Source organism: Hemiscyllium ocellatum, chromosome 2 (assembly GCF_020745735.1).
Source record: "Hemiscyllium ocellatum isolate sHemOce1 chromosome 2, sHemOce1.pat.X.cur, whole genome shotgun sequence".
NCBI lineage: Eukaryota > Metazoa > Chordata > Chondrichthyes > Orectolobiformes > Hemiscylliidae > Hemiscyllium > Hemiscyllium ocellatum.
The window spans coordinates 29,539,461-29,555,658 of record NC_083402.1 but is presented as its reverse complement, the minus strand read 5'-3'; the positions used below and the strand labels follow the sequence as shown (position 1 = coordinate 29,555,658).

The window sequence follows — 16,198 nt, the reverse complement described above, 5'->3', positions numbered from 1 at the left end:
TGGAATTGCACTAGGACCGGACAGGGTGCTGGTTTGATTCGGGCCTGGGCACTGTGACCCACCTCAACCTCTAGCCCCAAGAACTGCAAGAGCCATTGCTCCATAAAGCTGACTAGCTGGCCTCCTTCTTCCTGTTCCAGCAGCCGATGTTCTTCTGACCATACCTTAACATGCACTGACTCCTGCTTAAGGAATGCATCTTTTAAAAATGCCTCATTCTCTCCATTTTCTATAATTTCCACAAATCCCTCAACCCCCTGAGATATGTATGTTCTTTATTATGGCTTCTCGAGCATTCACAATTTTAATGATACCTGCAATGGTGGATGTGCCTTCAGCTGCATATGCTTTTAGCTTTGGAATTTCCTCTCTAAATTTCTTGTCTCTTAGACTCAGTTTCTTCTTTTTAAGACCCTGTTTTAAAATTTAGTTTATTGACTATTGTTATCAAGCAGGCCAGGCTCCTTCCAGGTATTTTAAGAAGATAGGTTCTAGGCTAAGTCTTTTTTTAATTTTGAAGGCAGATGTGAAATGGGTGCTGCAGGCGTAATGCAACTTGTCAAACCATTTGGCTTTAAGCAAAGCAGTTTACTTAAACACTACAGCTGAAACATGAACAAAAAAAAAGTGGAATTCAGAATACCTTACCTATTTAAAAAACTTAACTGACCTGATACAGCATCTTAACTAATTAACTGTTCCCATATAGTAACATCCCATAAACATACCGCTTGGCAGAAAGATAAATTCAAACACCGATTCTTACTGGCAGGACGGAACAACATCCAGAAAAAGTCATTTAAGAATCATTTACTTAAGCTTAAAACCCATCTGATGTTCACATCTCTTGACTACTACAGCTAACCAAAAATGAGAAATCTCCGAACTGGGAGAAGTGGCCATACCCCTTCCTGTGTTCGACAATTTTTAGCTTTCCGCCTTGCTAGATCCTTTGGCTTTACAACCTCTCTTCCAAATATGTGGTCTCTGATTCTGACTTGCCAATTTGTCCTTGATTAACTTCAGTGGTCCTTTCACCTCAAGCCCTCAAACTAATTCCATGGATTGAATTTGGTCGATTTCATTTCATGTATCCCTAATGGGGAAAAAAGTACAAATGGAATTCAATTTTTATCCCAACTGTCTGAATGGTCTTGCCTATAAGCCCTCGGCATGGTCTTTAAAATTTGATGCCACCTTTCTAATGCTCCCTGAGGTTAATTTGGTACACAATTGATTGAAATTGTTTTATTTCAAAGCTGTCCATAACTTCCTTGAATAATTTTAACATAAACTTTGACCCTTGATCTGTGGGTAATGTTTATCTAGTAAGAAAAATTGAGTAACTCTTCTAAAATCCTTTTAGCTGTAATATTGCATAATGGAATGGCCTCTGGAAATTGAGAGGATACATTCAATATTGTTAACAAAAACTGATTCTCACTTTTTGTTTTACAAGAACCTTGTAAAAGTGTTCTCAAATGCAGGAATAGGTATTAAAGTTGCTGGTTTTGTTGCTGCCTGAGGTTTTCCAATTACCCAAAACATATGTCATATCTGGCAAAATTCAACTACATTCTTATGCAGTCCAGGCCAAAAAATGTTTTTATGTTTTGGCTTTTAATATTCCTAAATTACCTCCCACTGGTAATTGGTATGCTATCTGCACCACCTCCTTTCTGTAATTCACTTGACCTACAACTTGATGAACCTCTGCCCATTTGTAATCCACCTGAATATGTGGTGCTGCAAATGTGTTGCTGGTCAAAGCACAGCAGGCCAGGCAGCATCTCAGGAATAGAGAATTCGACGTTTCGAGCATAAGCCCTTGCTTATGCTCGAAACGTCGAATTCTCTATTCCTGAGATGCTGCCTGGCCTGCTGTGCTTTGACCAGCAACACATTTGCAGCTGTGATCTCCAGCATCTGCAGACCTCATTTTTTTACCTGAATATGTGGTGGTCTGCATTTTCCTCATCAAGACATCATTTTTAAGATAGTAATGTTTGGGAATACACTCGGATTCTTTCTCTTTGCGTGTTTTTCAATATAATTGGTTTAGTTTTCATATTTCTATTCTAAAGATGTCCACTTTGTCCCACACCTGTTCTTGCTTTTTCTCAATTATTTGTTCAAACATGATCTCTGGTAATTCTATTTCAACTTCCTTATCAGTATTCTTTTGATTTCCCCTCCTGTTTCAACCGGTGACTTTGTGACCTTGTTATCATACAGTCAGAAAAATATTCTAGGATATACTTCATGCAACACCACAGTTGCCTGATTTTTCCACTGGCTTTACAACTACAGTAGACAACATATTTACATGTGATCCAGCTATATTATTACCAAGGACAAATTGGAGCTGAGAGTTGCCCATCACCACTTCTCCACTTTTCACCTGACACTCTACATAATGCTGATTTTCTCATCTCACCATGAATTCCACATACTAACACTTGTTTTCTGGCAATAGTCCTTCTGAGTTACATATCTCCTCAGCCCTCAAAATCAAAGATTGAAATGATCCTGTATCTCTTAGTACTGTAACCTCTTCATCTGCTGCCACTGGCCTACTTCCTTCTCAACCAATCTCCAACCAGCTTGTACATCTGGTGCAGTTTGTTTAGCCGCAACTGTGCTTTCCTTTACCACTTTTACAAATTTAAGAGCTTGTCCTGTTTTGATGTTTGTATATTTGCAATCAAGAAACCAAATTCCCTCAATCCACGTTTTAAAAATTAAAACAGTGAAACAAAGAACATCTATAAGTCTTAAAACTTTGAAGTAATATTAAACACCAGTGCTTGTAAAGAAAAACTGAAGTTTTATAGCATTTTATGTGAAAGTAATTCATCAGTTCTGCCCTTTGTCCTTTTGTAGATTGAACTCTTAGGTATTTTCAACATTCTTTTTGTCAGCTAAGATTAACAGACTCTATTATGTTGAATTATTACATTTAAAGAATTGTTATTTGTTCAAGAATTGCACTGAATATAACAGAAGTAGAAAGCAATAGGAATATATATATATATATATATATATATATATCAGTTGTAGCGCATTGCCGTGTTCATATTTTCCTTGGTCAAAATACCCAACCTTATCCATGACATATTAGCATATATAATAATATCATGTTATGTGGCAGTATCTTCTGCTAAATGGGGCAGGCTTTGAAACAGATCGAGCGACGCAAACAGGGTATCCTAAGGCGATTGGCAGCAGCACTACAGTGTTCAACTACAATCTGTAACCTCATAGCTAGGCACATTCCCAACTTTTTTATTACCATCATGCTGAACCCAATGCAAACTCAATGAGGAGTGAAGGAGGCATGGCAAGAAAAGCATACTTTAAAAATGAGATGTCCACCTAATAAAACTACAACACTGGACCATTTGCATGCCAAGCAATGGAAGCATCATGTAATTGATGAGGCTAAGTGATCCCACAACCAATCTCAGCTCTGCAGTCGTGCTACATCCAGATGTGAATCATGGTGACAGGAGGTGGAGGCGCCAAACAAAACTCTTCCTGCTGCTCAGCGATGGGGGAGCCCAGTACATCAGTGAAAAAAAACAAGACTTTAGCAAAGAGCAGTACAGCACCGTAAGAAGCCCTTCAGGCCACCAGGACTGCACTGATACATAATGCCTTTCTAAATCATACACCTTTTGCCTCCATGTGATAGCAAGAAATGGTTGGTGACACTGGGTACTTACTGTGAAAGCTATGGAGCCCCAAAAAATTCTCCGACAATATGTTGAAGGCTTCAGCTTCTTAACACTGATAAACAAGATGCTCCAGGATAGCTCCAACACTGGAATCTACCTAGTTCTGTAAATTTTCCACTAAATGTAGCCTAAGTCCAAACTATCCATTAAGCTACATTTAGCCAGCTGCAAAATGATGAATAGTCTCGACAGCACTGATGTCATGCAGCATTTGCTAAGGAATAAGTTGATCACTGATGATCAGTTTGTATTCCACCAGAGCTGCTCAGTTCCTGGCTTCATTTACAGCCTTGGTTGAAACAGGACAAAAAAGCTGAACTCCAGAAATGAGGTGAGAGTGACTGTCCTTGGCATCAAGGAACTTTAGCAAAAGCAGAGTCACATATGGAAACTATTGTGGTTGTTGGAAGTCAAAACATCTTGGCTCCAAGACATCATCTTTGCAAGAGTTCTTCAGAGTGGTCTCCTGGGCTGGCCATCTTCAGCTACTTCATCAATGATCTCCATAAGCCCAGGAATGGGTCTTTTTACTGATTTGTATTATATTCACCACCACCTGGGACTACTTAGTTAGCTATGTCAATGTGCAATAAGGTGTGTGCAATATTCAGGCTTGGGCTGATAACTGGCAAGTAACATTCATTCCTCACAAGTCACAGGCAATGACCAATAAGAGAAATTCTAATAATCACCCTTTGGCATTCAATAGCATTACCATTGTTGAATCCCCAACCATCAACATCTTGAGGTTGCCATTGACCAGAAACTGAACTGGACTGGACATCTCAATATTGTGACTACAGGTATGGGTCAGAGTGTGGGAATTCTGCAGTCAGTAACTGAATAACTGATGAGAAACTTTTGTCTCCCCAAACTCTGTTCAAAATGTGCTGTATTCTCACTGCTGTGTAGTGGCAATAGTATGTAAGAGCTACAACATGCAATGCAGTAATTGATCAAAGCTCCCGTGATAACACCTTCAAACTTCTACAACCAAGAGGAACAATGGGAGTAGATGCTAGTTCCTTCCAACCACTCACCATCCTCAAACAGGATGGATAAATTTACTTATATTGATGTTTCTTTGCTGTTGCTAGGTCAAAATCCAGGAACTCACTTCCTAACAGCACTATTGGTTGTACGCATAACCCAAAAACTGTAGTGGTTCAAAAATGCAGCTCAACACTACTTTCTCAAGGGCAGTTAGTAATGGGCAATAAATGTTGGCATAGCCAGTAATTGCCACATCCCATGGATAAATGGAAAAAAAAATCAGTGGAAAGAAAAATTATATGAATTCCGAAATGAAACCTGTTAATCAGCACCTATTACACATAATGCAGATGCCAAATATTTGAAAACAAAAATAATCCAGAAATATTTTTTGGTCAGGTAGCATTTGTGACAAAACAAAGTTGATTTCATCAACATTGCAAGTCTAAGACTCTTTCTTGGGTCTGAAAGGTAGGATTTTAGATTGACATTTTTTTATGGCAGTTAGTAGGGTGGCACGGTGGCACAGTGGTTAGCACTGCTGCCTCACAGCGCCTGTAGAGCCGGGTTCAATTCCCGACTCAGGCGACTGACTGTGTGGAGTTTGCACGTTCTCCCCGTGTCTGCGTGGGTTTCCTCCGGGTGCTCCGGTTTCCTCCCACAGTCCAAAGATGTGCGGGTCAGGTGAATTGGCCAAGCTAAATTGCCCGTAGTGTTAGGTAAGGGGTAAATGTAGGGGTATGGGTGGGTTGCGCTTCGGCGGGCCTGTTTCCACACTGTAAGTCTAATCTAATCTTAGTAGTTAAAAGAAAATGTTAACACCCATTTTTTTATCATGTGACCACAGGGTAGCAGGACATTAGTTTCAGGCATGTATTTATTTATCATGTTGGGGGGTCAGGTGTGACTGAACAGGATGGCAAGGAGCATTATGCCTCCAGAGGATATTGGCCAAGCCAGCGATGCATATGAATGTAAAGAAATAGCTAGCCCATTCAGTTTGTAGTAAATCATAAACTCCCAGGATATTTGATAGCTGGGGACTCAGCATTGCTAATTTATTGAATGTCAAGGGGCAGTGAATGGGTAGATATGTGCAAATCTTGCTGCACTTTGAACATGGACATGCTTGAATACCTGAGGAACCACGAAAAATTTAGAACATGCCACCACTTAAACTGGAGAGAAGATAATTAATGGAGCAGCTGAAAATGGCTGTAATTAGGACAAGACCCTAACCAGCTTCTCCAGTGTCCCTGATTTTAGATAACTGATTTCCAACATCAATGATCATGATCTTTGTTCCAGTCTGATTCCAACTAGTGGAGAGTTTTCTCCTCTGATTTCTATTGACCCTAGATTAGCTGAGACTCCATGATGCTGCACTTGGTAAAATGTAGTCTTGTTATCAAGGAAAGTCACTTTCACCTCAACTCTGGAATTCTGTTCTTTTGTCCATGTTTGAAATAAGGTTATAAAGGAAGTCCAGAGTTGAGTGGCCCTGGACGAACCTAAACTGAATGTCAATGAGCAGAACTTTAATAAGCAAGTGCAACTTGATAGCACTGTTGATGACACCCTCTGTCACATTGGCATAATGTAACTTGGTTGAGATGGATTTGTCCTGTGTTTTGTGTACAGATCATACATGGTCAACGTTCCACATTGTTGGTTAGATGTCAGTGCTGTCAATTCTCTGGAACAGCACTGGCTCAGTGCAAGGGAAGTACTGTAGCACAAGTCTTCAGTATTGTTGCCATAATTTTGTCAGGATCTGATGCTTTTGAAGTTGTCCCCAATTGTTTTATTGTATCACATGGAGTGAATTGAATTGGTTGAAAACTGGCATTTGTGACACCGGATATCTCCCAGAGGTAGCAAAATGGATTATCCTTTCAGGAAATTGGGCTGAAGATTGCTTCAGCCTCATCTTTTGCACAGATGTGTTGGTCTCCCACCATCATAGTGAAGGGTTTTGACACCTTCTCCAATGAGTTGCTTAATTGTTCACCACCAACCACGAATGGATGTGGGAGGACTGTGGAGTTTGGATCTGATTCGTTGGTTGTGGTATCATTTAGTTCTGTCGCTACATGCTATCTCCATATGCACTTTCCGCGCCAAGCCTCATGCTATCCAGGCTTATCGCTATCACTTCCTTAATCATCACTGGATCAAAATATAATCATTCACAGCACGACGACATTGCTATCCAAGCCAGCATTCATTCCCTATCCCTAAACATTACCCAGCGGGCAGTTAAGAGTCAACCACATTGTTGTGTGTCTGGAGTCACATGCAGGCCAGACCAGGTAAGGTTAGCAACTTCCTTCCCTGAGCTGGATGGACTTTCTCAACAATTCATAATGGATTAATGGTCATCATTAGACACTTAATTCCCGACTTTTATTGAATTCAGATTCTACCATTGGCCATGGTTCATTAAATTTCACTTTAGTACATTGTTTGTTTGTGAAGAGCTGCTTGAATTCATAGTGTTTAAACAATTTCATTTTGTTATTACTTTAATGAAGCATTGGTGTGTTGCAACCATTAAATCATGTGTTTGTGTACAGCTGGAGGAAGTGCCTGCACATTTTGAGTATTCCTTAAGCTTCCTGCTTAATTTTAATGTGGCAAGATTTATGTTTTTCAGAGTGTAATGATGATGGGAGAGTTTAGTGCATTCCATTTGCCAGTCGAATTAAAAAAAATGGAGTGACATTTGAGATGCAAGTCTCTCTTCCTATTGGTATCTTGTCTGCATATTCTAATTAAGGCCTGTAATTGGGAGACTTTCACCTTTGTCCTGGTAAGCTGTAATGCAGGGAACGAAGTGCTTGCTTCTATCAGAGAGCAGCAAATATGAGTTTTTCTGCTCGGCATGCTCACGATCCCTGAGAACGAAGAATTGTACAGGCAAATGGTTAGTGGGTTCTGAGGCATTCTTTGTATGTTTGAACACCTTGTTGCTACTATTTTCTCTATTTGCCATTGCTGTTGCTGTTCTAGTTTCCTTATTTCTGATGTTTGAAGCCATTTAGATTTCTGTGCTGACTTGATACCCCGGAATGTTTTTCATTGTTTGTCGGTCTGCTAACATTTGTCAAAAGTGCAAAACATTTGGTGGGGATCTAAAAGCAAGTTTTGATGCTGTCTGGTGAAAGGTCTTGAAAAAAACCAATTTAAATACAGTGAATTGTGCAGTAGTTTTGCACAAACCCTAATATTAATGTGTAAAAGTTAACCTGCAAATATGACCTTTGAAAATGACATCGTTGACTCTGAAATAATCTTGTGATCTGGCTGCATAGAAAAAACGCTGGTTGAGTACACAGTGGTCAATGTTTAAAAGTTCCATGTAGCCTTCAGGTCCATTGCAACTACTGAGAACTGGTTGGGCAGTACGTTTACAGGACGCTGTGTATTACAGGCCAGTGTTTTTTTTAATTATGTGTTTCTAGACTTGTTTTGTGGTGAAATTACTTGACCCATGAGCTCCAACAGTTCCTCCCCAGTGATTTGTTGTAATTTTTATCTTTAACAAGAGTTGATCTTTTAATTTTTGGTGCACAGAGCATTACAGAGGTTAGGTAATTCATGTAATTTTATTTGAGAATTTAATCTCAGCATAATATCACTCTGGAAAGTTTGAATGTTTTAAACGTTTGGTGATCATGGATGGATGAGGCAAATTTGATCAGCAATTTTCAATAATTTATTCCTGGAAATCAGCATTTTCTTTCCAAGTCCTAATTGCCCTTGAGAAGGTGTTGGTGAGCTTGAATTGCTGTCCCACCTGGTACAAGCACACCTACAGTACAATTAGGATGGGACTTGCACAGTTTTGATTCAGTGACAATGAAGGGATGGTTATATAATTCTAAGTTAGGGTAAGGTGTGACTTGAAAAAGAACTTGTACATCAGGAATACCATCCCTATATGTTGGCCTTGTCCTTCAAGGTGTTAGAGATCACTGGACTGGAGGTATGTCAGTGGAACTTCAATGTTTTAAAAACAGTCATTTATGGGATATGGCTGTTGCTGATGGGATCAGCATTTATTGCCAATCCCTAGTTGCCCTTGAGAAAGTGGTGGTTACCTGCCTTCTTGACCTGCTGCAATCCAGTCCCAGTCTATGACCTGCTTTTGTAACCATGGCATTTATAATGGCTTGTCCTATTCAGTTTCTGGTCAATAATAACCTCCAAGATGTTGAAAGTGGGGGATTTGGTGATACTAATGTCATTGAGTGCTACGGGGCACTGGTTTGTTTGTTTGTTTGTTTCCTGTTAGATATGATCAGTACCTGGCAATTGTTGCTGTGCATCTTTCTAGCTTGTACACAATAGAGGTATAGTGCTTCAGTGCTGAAGATCATGAAAACTTGAATTGTAGATGAACTGCAGATCAAAGCAGCTACTTTTTTTTCAATGGTGTAGACTTTGTGGAGTTATTGGAGCTGCACACTTTTTCAAGCAAGTGGAAAGTATTCAATCACATTGCTGACTTGTGGCTTTACAGATGTTGTAAAGACATCAATCAGAGGTTAAATAACTTGCTGTAGAATTCCAAATCTCTGACCAGTTGTTGTAGCCTCAGTGTTTGTGGTTGGTCCACTTAAGTTTCTATTCAGTGGCAACCTCCAGGATGTGATGCTGATGGCTTTTGACCATTTACTGCTGTTGAATATCAAACTGCAGTGTTCAGCTGTACTCTTGTTGATTCTGATCATTCCTTGGAACTTGTAGGGATAAATGTTACTTGTCATTTAGCAGCCCAAAAAGTAATGCTGTTCAAGTCTTGCTGTATGTGAGCATGGACTTTTACAGAGAAGTCTAAAAAATTAAATAACTTGATCAGAGATGTTATGGCATACCTCTATTACCTAGAGACAGTAAGGACTGGAGATGCTGAAAGCCAGAGTTAATACATGTGGAGCTGGAAAGGCGCAGTGGGTCAGAGAGCATCCGAGGAGCAGGAAAGTCAACATTTTGGCCCGAAGCATTGACTTTCCTGCACCTCAGATGCTGTCTGACCTGCTGTGCTTTTCCAGCTCCAATAACTCCAAAAAGTCAACACCATTGAGAAAAAGTGGCTCCTTTGATCTGCAGTTCATCTACTAATTCAAGTTTTCATGATCTTCAGCAGTGAAGTACTATACCTCCATTGTGTACGAGCTAGAAAGTGCACTGCAACAACTGGTCAAGTGCACCACTAGTCCCCGTAGGAAATTTGAATGTTTAGAGTAGCAGTAATTGTTTGTACCATGTATTGGAGTTGGACTTTGTCCAGTGCTCATCTCTTCAGATAGATGTCACCTTTCACCTTCTTCACCCCCCCCCCCCCCGGTCACTCCAGGAACATGTCATTGTGTTAGTGACTCATCCAGAGAGTGATGTCTCAATATGGAATCTTGGTCCTGTGCTGTCACTGCTGAAAATGTGTTGCTGGTCAAAGCACAGCAGGCCAGGCAGCATCTCAGGAATAAGGAATTCGACGTTTCGAGCATAAGCCCTTCATCAGGCTTATGCTCGAAACGTCGAATTCCTTATTCCTGAGATGCTGCCTGGCCTGCTGTGCTTTGACCAGCAACACATTTTCAGCTGTGATCTCCAGCATCTGCAGACCTCATTTTTTACCCTGTGCTGTCATTGTCAAACAATTCCATTGTTTACTTGAAAGCTACTTTTGGAGACTCCACATTACTTTGTGTTGCTAATTGTACTCACAACAGAATTGTTGAATCTAACTGCCATACTGAAAAAGGAAATGGTTATTTTTGACTTGCAGGAGCACAGGGCGGAGGGGAGAAAGAGATTTGAAGAATCCAGTGTTGCAGCCATATTTGTCAACCAAAATCAAAGAAAAGGTTTTTCTTAATAGTTTGCATCAAAAAATTACAAAAAAGTGATGTCTAGGGATTGATTATTCAAGCATGAAGAATCTTGTATTGTCAGTGGATTAAAGTCATTTATCGCTTAGATGTCATATTCAATCTGTACTGAAAATATGTTGCTGGAAAAGCGCAGCAGGTCAGGCAGCATCCAAGGAACAGGAAATTCGACGTTTCGGGCACAAGCCCTTCATCAGGAGGGCTTGTATCCGAAACGTCGAATTTCCTGTTCCTTGGATGCTGCCTGACCTGCTGCGTTTTTCCCGCAACACATTTTCAGCTCTGATCTCCAGCATCTGCAGACCTCACTTTTTCCTCATATTCAATCGGTATCCAAGCACACTCTACTCCCCACACTGGCAGCAATTTACTGTACTGCTTTCTTAGGGTTGACATGCTTCCTTTCCCCTCATTTCTGAGTTGCTAGATCCTGCACTGCTTTTTCACTTTTATTCCCTTTTTTTTAATTTGCTGATTTTTTTTTCACACATACTAACCCGTCTGTTCATAAAGTCTATGTTTTATGCATTCCTTTTATCTTCCCGCCTATCCCCAACTGGCTCTGGTTTCACTTCTGAAATTTACCCATCCTGTTTTCTGTCTGAGCAGCTTTTCTGTCTCTGTGAGCTTGTGTTCCTCCTGCTGTTTGCTCTATTTTTTTTTCTAATGTTTCTAAAACACCTACCTTTTCCCCTTTTGCTTTGACTTCCTCTCCTGCTAGTCTTCCAGTTCTGACATCTATATTTTAAATAACACATCTCTACAGATCAGGCATATGGAGTTAAGGCCACAATCCGATCAGCTGTAATCTTATTGGGTGGCAAAGCAGGTTCGAGGAACTGAATGGCCTATTCCTACTCCTGATTTGTATTTTTTTTATTTGAAAAATATACCTTTTATTCTTAAAAATCTTTATATACATAAATAATCACTAAAGCGGTTTGGTGCTGTACATTCTTTGCGCATGTTGAACAAAGAGGTTTGATTTTCTACAGATGCAACAAATCCAAGGCATTTCTTGCATATGAAAGAAACTATTTACATGTATTTGAGGCACTGCCAGGGTCCGATAACTAACGGGCCTCTTTTGTACTTTGGCCAAAAGACTTTAGATGGTGGACTTTCCCCCACTGCTTGTTGGCGGCAGCTGCCCCAAGCTTTAGTGTGTCCCTCAGAGTGTAGTCCTGGATCTTGGAGTTTGCCAGTCTCCAATGCTTTGTCAAGTGTCTTTTCCCCAGGGTGGAAATGGCTATCATGAGGGGGCATAATTTTAAGGTGATCGGAAGAAGGGTTGGGGAGACGTCAGAAGTATGAATTTTACAGAGTGGAGGGTGCGTGGAATGCATTGTCAGATACACTAGAGACATTTAAGCGACTCTTGGACAGGCACATGGATGATAGTAAAATGTAGGGTATGTAGTTTGATCTTGGAATAGGATAAAAGGTCAGTACAACATCAAGGGCTGAAGTCACCTCTTTACACTAGAAGACCAACAAGTGAAGGCCAAAGAGTGTCATTGACCGAGTTGATGGGTCTCCAGGGACAGTTGATGTCTGTGTCAGTCTTTGTCCCAGGGAACAAACTGCAGAGCAAGGAGTCAAGTGTCATGGAGCTGCTCTGGACAAACCTCAACAAAAACCATTGCATCTTTGTCCAGATGTTGTTGCAAAGGCACGTGTGAGAAGGCGATGTGTGACGGGCTGTACACCCCCTCAGCTGCTTTGAGGGCAGTATGTGGTTACGTAGACTGAGCAGGCATACATGAAGGATTTAACTGCTCACCACTGGCTAAGCAATGTTTTGTTGCTTGTTGGAAAGTTTTGGTGATGAGGCATTCTGCCAAATCACTTGGACAGTCTGCTCAGGGAGCAACCGACAGGATCCACCCTCTCCTTTCTCTGCAGGGTCTCGAGGAAGCAATGTGCTGAGCAATTTCTGATGGATTTGTGGTTAAAGGTGTTTCCTTTCAAACATTTCTTCTTCATGAGGGACAGATGATACCCACTCCTGATTTGTATATGTGTGTGATGACTGGCCTGGTCATATGTTTCCAGTGTTTTATGCCTTTGTTACCTTAACTCAAATGATGTTTGCCCTACTGCAGCCACGTGGTTGGTGGCAGGTATTGATCAAATCTGTTCCAGTTCAAAGTTCAAGGTTTTGGTTTAATGGTTAGTATAGATAATATAGTGGACTCTAGGAGTCTTGCATTGGTTCTGTTTAGTAATGTTGTGTAATTGGCATTTGTTGCTGCATGCCACGTATACGAAATGCTATGCTAAAATTCCACCAATAAGCTGTGAGGAAGGATTGTTACATAGACCATCTCGAATCAAAGACACGGCTCAAAAAATGTGAACTCTTTGAAGTTTTTGTGAGGCAGAGTGACTAATCTCTTTCTATAAAGATTCTGTGTGTGAGGGAGAGATGAGGATTATAGGAGCCCATCTGACAGACTGCAGCCACACAGTAGCAATACTAATTTGTACCTTTAATGTGCAGCATTGTTTTTGCCGAGCATATGCTTGTAGCTTGACAAATTTCATGACAGAGCGCTCAAAGCATACATGTATGGCCTGAGTACTTGGGTGGGTGGTTTGGAATGTGAGAAATCTAAATCAATTTGAGCAGAAACTTTAGAGTTACACTCTAAAAGTTCCATCTTGTACAATTTTCTTGGGGAATAAGAAACCTTGACATCATTCCACAGTTGACTGGCTCACAGTGCGGCCTCGTCTACAAATCTTGGGAAGGTTTGAGTAAGTCTTTTTTTAATTCTCTGATAATCCTGCACGACTTTGAATTTTCCAGTTGGTAATTTTATGGGCATTCGACACTAAACAAAATGAATGTTCATGTATAACTGGTAAATATATCTGCAAATATTCCTGATATTCATCATTGTCTCCTCCATTACCAGTAGTACCTGTACATGAAGATATCATACAATTATAGTTGAACTTGGGGTGCTGTCATTAAGGATTGCAAGCATGTTAATTAATATAGATTTAGCTTTGTCCTGCTTGTAGATGGTACACATTGTTGCCAGTCATGATCGGTGGTGAGGGGAGTACATGTTGAAGATGGTGTTTGCGGTGCCAATCAAGTGGACTTGGTGCTGGCACTGGGTACCAAAGTCAGCTCATAGCAAACAGAGTAGAAGTTCTAATTCTTCAATTCTGTATTTGGTTTAGGTTCCTCAAGGTGTACAGTATCCAAAATTTTCAATTGCACTTTTTCCATCCAGTGGTTTAGAATGAATACTTTGAATCTGTTTCCACAAAATGGAAGAATGATAAAACTGCAGTTAGGGAAGACCAATGTAAAATACTGAAAACAAATGTTGAGAGCAGAGGTACTGAGAGATGAAATATTTTCCATTTTTGAAAATGGAACCCCCACAGAACCAGATGAAATATATCTAGAGAAGGTTCTGACCATCATTTTTCAGTCCTCCCTGGCTGTAGACATGGTTCCAAAATGGAGGATGGTTAATGCAGTACCCTTGTGTGAGGGAAAAAGGGATTGCTCAAGTAATTACAGACTAGTATCACCACCGGTCTAATGGGAAAGCAGCCCATAAGGTCTGGCAAGACTATCGTGAGACAACAGCAGCAATAATAGACTAGTCAGCCTAACTTTGCTTGCAAAGTATTGAAAAAATTCTGAGAGGCAGGATAAACACCCATTCAGATTAATCATTGGTAGCACAGACTTGTTAAAGGAAAGTAATGTCTGACAAAAATTATTGAAGTTTTTTTAATTCATTCAAAGGAATGTGGGCATCACTAGTACTTGTTGGCAATCCCCAAGTGCCCTGAGGAGTTTGGTGAACTACTTTCTTGAACTGCTGCAGTCCTTCCTTGGGATGTGGGGACACCTATTTTGATGTTAGGAATGATTTCCAGGATTATGATGCAGTGACAGTGAAGAACAGCAGCGATATGGTTCATAGCCAGGATGATATGTGACATGTGGATATAATGGTCCCAGCATCTGCTGTCATTGTAGTTCTAAGTGCCAGAGGCCACTTCACCTCGTAGATGAAAAACAAGGGAGTGAGTTATTTTTCCATAGAATTCCTACCCCTGACCCACTCTTGTAACCATGTTTTATATATATGTGTGGCTTGTTTGGTTCAGTTTCTGGTCAATGGTAATCACCAAAATGTTGATAGTGGAAGACTTCTGTGATGGTGGTGCTATTGAATGTTAAGGGATTATGATTAGATTAGATTAGATTAGATTAGATTAGATCCTCTACAGTGTGGAAACAGGCCCTTCAGTCCAACAAGTCCACACCGACCCTCCGAGGAGTAACCCACCCAGACCCACTTCCCTCTGACTAATGCGCCCAACACTCTGGGCAATTTAGCATGACCAATCCATCTGACCTGCACATCTTTGGATTGTGGGAGGAAATCGGAGCATTCTGAGGAAACCCATGCAGACGCTGGGAGAATGTGCAAACCCCACACAGACAGTCGCCCAAAGCTGGAATCGAACGTGGGTCCCTGGCGCTGTGAGGCAGCAGTGCTAATAGCACGGTGGCTCAGTGGTTAGATTCTTTCCTGCTGGTGATGGTTGTTGCCTGGAACTTCTCTGTCTCAAATGTTACTTGCTATTTATCAACCCGTGGTTAAGAGGTCAATTAAGGTATTATATTTTGTCATTTGTATGAATTTTAGCAAAGCATGTGACAAGAGCCAGTGTGGCAAGCTGGTCACAAAAGCGTATGCTCATGGGATTCCGTGATATGGAGAGTCTGGTGTTGGACTGGGGTAGACCAAGTTTACAATATCACATAACACTGGGTTATAGTCCACAACAGGTTTATTTGGAAGTACAAGCTTTCAGAGCGCTGCTCCTTCATCAGGTAGCTAATGGAGTAGGATCATAGGACACAGAATTTGTAGCAAAAGATCATAATGTCATACAACTGATGCGATAAATTGAACAAACTTAGATTGTTGTTAAATCTTTCATCTTTTAAAATGGGTTGCAGTTATTGATTCATTAATATGTAAATTCCCAAACTACTTTTATGTCACATTCCTGAGGTAACTTAAGGTTTTATATAAAACAAAAATGATATCTCAGCTCAAACAATGCATTAAAGGTGTAAGATTAGAGTCTATATGTATCTATATGACTGGTTCAAAAACTGCAACCCATTCTAAAAGGTGAAAGACTTATCAGCATTCTAGGTTGGTTCAATATATCTCATCGGTTATGTGACACTATGATCTTTTGTTATAAATTCTGTGTCCTATGATCCAGCCCTGAAAGCTTGTACTTCCAAATAAACCTTTTGGACTATAACCTGGTGTTGTGATTTTTAACTTTTGTCCATGGTATTCAAGGCAAAGTGAAAAGTTAAATCCAATCGTGACACCGAGGCAAAAAACAAAACGTGGGATGTTTTTGTGATTGGAGGAATACTTCCAGTAGGTTTTTGCAAGATTCAGTACAAGCTATCTTGCTTTTTGTTGTATATATCAATGATTTGGACTTGAATATTGGGGAATATGAAAAGAAAGGCTGTGTGGTTGATACAAAGAAATATATAGA

General features: G+C 40.4%; 1 protein-coding gene across 5 annotated transcripts in view; it reads left to right on the top strand.

The window, feature by feature from the left end:
• The window catches only part of acsl1a (acyl-CoA synthetase long chain family member 1a), a 151,079-nt gene that overhangs the window by 55,979 nt on the left and 78,902 nt on the right, over nucleotides 1-16,198 (top strand). Inside the window, exon 1 of one of the 5 annotated variants that reach the window (XM_060835332.1) lies at nucleotides 7,607-7,656. The exons of the other annotated variants lie outside the window; for them this stretch is intronic. The gene's annotated coding sequence lies outside the window, so the exon portion shown is untranslated. Of the gene's footprint in view, nucleotides 1-7,606; nucleotides 7,657-16,198 lie in introns of those variants that run through there. 5 annotated transcript variants of the gene reach the window in all.